The following is a 4689-nucleotide window of genomic DNA, read 5'->3' as shown; positions in this document are numbered from 1 at the left end:
TAGTTGTATTCCTGTGTATTTTAGTTGTGTGTTTATATCTAATTAAGGAATGGGTAGGGAAGTTTGTTTTTTCACTGTCCTGTGTTTGATTCTGTTATAACTTAAGTTTTTGTTGACATTCCATAATATAAAGGGACTTAAGTAGTGAGTGCTTGTTTTCTGAATGCATTTAGCAACATAATTATGTCTAGTCTGCTTAGAATTTTATTCTCTCTCTCTCTCTCTCTCTCTCTCTCTCTCTCTCTCTCTCTCTCTCTCTCTGAAGAGTACATTCATATAAAGTCAGGACATACTGTACATAAACATTAATATTATAGTTTCTTCCTCCAGTGGGGGATGAGGGTACCGACCCCGCTATGAGGAGCTGGCCAGGGTTATCAAGGCTAAGGTTCCTCAGGCGGAGGTTGTTGGCTTCGTCGGTCGCACAAGTAAGTGACTGCTGGTTATTATAGATTGTCATGAACATTATTTTTACCTTTCTGTTATATAGAATTAAAATTATCATCTTAAGACATGTCAGTGTGTGTGCGTGTGTGTGTGTGTGTGTGTGTGTGTGTGTATTCACCTAGTTGTAATTTTACAGGGCCTGGGTATCATACTCGTGTGGCCCCGTCTCCATATCTACACACATCCAACTTTCTTTTAAAACTATGCACACTCCTCGCTGACACCACCTCCTCACTCAAACTATTCCACACCTCCACACATCTCTGTGGGAAACTATATTTCTTCACATCCTTCAAGCATATTGCCTTGGCTATCTTTTTACTATGCGATCTCGTAGTTCTATTGAAATTTTCCTCTCTCAACATCATTTGTTCATTATCCACTTTATCCAAACCATTCAACAGTTTATAAATCTGTATTAAATCTTCTCTTTCTCTTCTTTGTTCCAAGGTAAGCAAATTCATTTCTTTTAATCTCTCTTCATAGGTCATTTCTGCCAATTCCGGTACCATTTTTGTTGCCATTCTCTGCAATATCTCCAACTTCCTTATATGCTTCTTTTTATAAGGGGACCAAACCACTCCAGCATATTCCAATCTTGGTCTAATTACACGTGTGTGTGTGTGTGTGTGTGTGTGTGTGTGTGTGTGTGTGTGTGTGTGTGTAATTAATTCACTGTTTGATCTGCTGCAGTCTCTGACGAGACAGCCAGACGTTACCCTACGGAACGAGCTCAGAGCTCATTGTTTCCGATCTTCGGATAGACCTGAGACCAGGCACACACCACACACCGGGACAACAAGGTCACAACTCCTCGATTTACATCCCGTACCTACTCACTTCTAGGTGAACAGGGGCTACACGTGAAAGGAGACACACCCAAATATCTCCACCCGGCCGGGGAATCGAACCCCGGTCATCTGGCTTGTGAAGCCAGCGCTCTAACCACTGAGATACCGGGCCGTGTGTGTGTGTGTGTGTGTGTGTGTGTGTGTGTAATTCACCTCGGTTGTCTGCTGGTCACCCCAGCCAGTCTTCCCCATTACAGAGCGAGCTCAGAGCTCATAGACTGATCTTCGGTTAGGACTGAGACAACAACACACTCCACACACCGGGAAAGTGAGGCCACAACCCCTCGAGTTACATCCCGCTCCTATTTTAGGTGTTTTCAGTAGCGTCACTGCAAGGCCAAACATGTTTGACTTCACGCTGAACAGGACAGTGCTGAGGACACCGTCGGTGGTGCCAGACGACCGTGTCACTGTGATCTCAATCCCTGGGAGAAGTTATCGTACACATCAGTCGCCTGAGCCAGCGCTGTGGTCAAGACATAAACACAGCAGCATAGTGGAAGAGTTTGGAGATTTATTCCTTGATGGGGAGTATTATAGGTCACCAGTGTTTCATCATTTGTATATGCTGAGGGCCGAGCAGCGCAATACTCATCAAAAACAACAGGTCTTCAGTCCTGGAAGTGGTTTAATCTACGCGGGCTTGTTTTGAAGGTGTTCCATTGTAGATGTATGGTTGCGGTTTTCTGACGCCTATATAATTGAATTACGTCAATAATTAGCAGATAATCTATTTTTACCATCATTCATTACTTTATGATATAAGAATTTGCAAAAATAGTATTATTTTTTTTACCTAATAATAGAAAAGTAACTCCATTATTGTATCGAAGTCACGACTAGAAGTATGGAATCGGACAACACCCACAACAAGGACGGATGGATGCGACATGTCACTAGTTACCACCAGCTCCTTAATTTATTTCACGCCGTATTTTTTATATCGGTTCTCTCCAGTATGCCGCACAATATGTAAACGTAAATCTACATCTACAGTACCCACTTCTATGGCCTAACATACGTCTAACTATTCAGTTTTATTCGAAATGTAACTCCTTGATCTCATTCCAAGTGGTTGATGGGGTTGCTCCATGCTGATTGGCTAAAAAACGTTTGCCAAACGAGAGCAAACGCTTTGGAAAGGCGTTTGCTCGCGTTTGCAAAAACCTGCCTCCGTTTGACTCCGTTTGCCCCCAGCCGCGCCGCTACTGAAAACGCCTGCAAGGGTCAGCACCGCCGGAGTGCAATGGCAGGCCTCGCCCTGGGAGAACCGAAATCATGATCACGGTGTCTCCTGTGCCTCGCCGCGCCGGGAATCGAACCCGGGCCTCTCGATTGTCAGTCAAGCGTGCTAACCACTACACTACACGGTGTGTGTGTGTGTGTGTGTGTGTGTGTGTGTGTGTGTGTGTGTGTGTGCGCGCACGCAAATGGACGTTTAGAAAATGTTATTATTGCATGCCTTATTGAGTTCTAAAAAAATATTTGTTTCAGAGTGAACGGGGAAATGTTTTCTTATATATATATAAATATATATATATATATATATATATATATATATATATATATATATATATATATATATATATATGTACTATTGAAGTCAACAGCGAGGTCTGCATTATTCTTTTTGTACAGCCGAGATTCGTAGATTTAACGTAGACTGACGTGGAGAAGCAGGAGCTTGAACGGTGCACCATGACGTCGAGGAAGGGGAGCTTGTTTTCTTCTTCTAATTCGTGTGTGTAGTTGAGGCAGGAGTGTTTCTTGAAATTCTCGATCAGGTGCAGTACTTCCTCTTCAGTGTTGGCATTGATGAAGATGTCATCGATGTATCGTGCGTAGACTGTTGGTTTTATGTCTGGAAGGTTGTGTCAAGTTGATAGATGGAGGAATTGAGTTTTTGAGGCATTGAAAACTACTAGATTTTCTCTGCCCCAATCGGAAATCTTAGAAAGATCGGAAGTCAGGCATTCCATGGCGTCCCCGCGTGATCTGTTGATTTCCTGAAGGGTTGGACGTCTCTGAAAGAACGTGGAAAGATGTAGGGTGGTATCAGCAGCGTAGGAGTGGATAGGGCAAGAAGTTTGGTTAAGAAGGTCATTAATAAATAATAGAAAGAGAGTGGGTGACAGGACAGAACCCTGAGGAACACCACTATTAATAGGTTTAGGAGAAAAACAGTAGCCGTCTACCACAGCAGCAATAGAGCGGTCGGAAAGGAAACTTGAGATAAAGTTGCAGAGAGAAGGATAGAAGCCGTAGGAGGACAGTTTTGAAATCAAAGCTTTATGCCAGACTCTATCAAAAGCTTTTGATATGTCTAACGCAACAGCAAAAGTTTCACCGAAATCTCTAAAAGAGGATGACCAAGACTCAGTAAGGAAAGCCAAAAGATCACCAGTAGAGCGACCTTGACGGAAGCCATACTGGCGATCAGACAGAAGATTGTGAAGTGACAGATGTTTGAGAATCTTCCTATTCAGGATAGATTAAAAAACTTTAGACAAGCAAGAGATTAAAGCTATAGGATGGTAGTTTGAGGGGTTAGAACGATCACCCTTTTTAGGAACAGGCTGAATGTAGGCGAATTTCCAGCAGGAAGGAAAGGTAGAAGTCGATAGATAAAGTTGGAAGAGACCCAGGCAAGGTGCAAGCACAGAAGCACAGTTTTTGAGAACAAAAGGAGGGACCCCATTAGGTCCATAAGCATTCCGAGGATTTAGGCCAGCAAGGGCATGGAAAACATCATTACAAAGAATTTTGATTGTAGACATGAAATAGTCAGAGGGAGGAGGAGAAGGAGGGACAAGCCCAGAATCGTCCAAGGTGGAGTTGTGAGCAAACGTTTGAGAAAAGAGTTCAGCTTTAGAGACAGAAGAGATGGCAGAGAGACAGAAGAGATGGCAGTATATATATATATATATATATATATATATATATATATATATATATATATATATATATATATATATATATATATATATATATATATATATATATATATATATATATATATATATATATATATATATATATATATATATATATATATATATATATATATATATATATATATATATATATATATATATATATATATATATATATATATATATATATATATATATATATATATATATATATATATATATATATATATATATATATATATATATATATATATATATATATATATATATATATATATATATATATATATATATATATATATATATATATATATATATATATATATATATATATATATATATATATATATATATATATATATATATATATATATATATATATATATATATATATATATATATATATATATATATATATATATATATATATATATATATATATATATATATATATATAT

The 4689-nt window shown here is 38.7% G+C and overlaps 1 non-coding gene and 1 pseudogene across 1 annotated transcript; both read right to left on the bottom strand.

Annotated features, from left to right (window-relative positions):
• Positions 1-2487: 2487 nt before the first annotated feature.
• On the bottom strand, positions 2488-2598 carry LOC123515244 (annotated as a pseudogene).
• Position 2599: 1 nt separating this feature from the next.
• Trnav-gac lies at positions 2600-2671 on the bottom strand. The gene has a single exon. It is a non-coding gene; the product is annotated as a tRNA-Val (tRNA).
• Between the last annotated feature and the right edge of the window lie 2018 nt (positions 2672-4689).

Source organism: Portunus trituberculatus, chromosome 38 (assembly GCF_017591435.1).
Source record: "Portunus trituberculatus isolate SZX2019 chromosome 38, ASM1759143v1, whole genome shotgun sequence".
In the NCBI taxonomy this organism is placed as follows: domain Eukaryota; kingdom Metazoa; phylum Arthropoda; class Malacostraca; order Decapoda; family Portunidae; genus Portunus; species Portunus trituberculatus.
The sequence above is the reverse complement of the archived record's forward strand: the minus strand, read 5'-3'. Positions and strand labels throughout refer to the sequence as shown.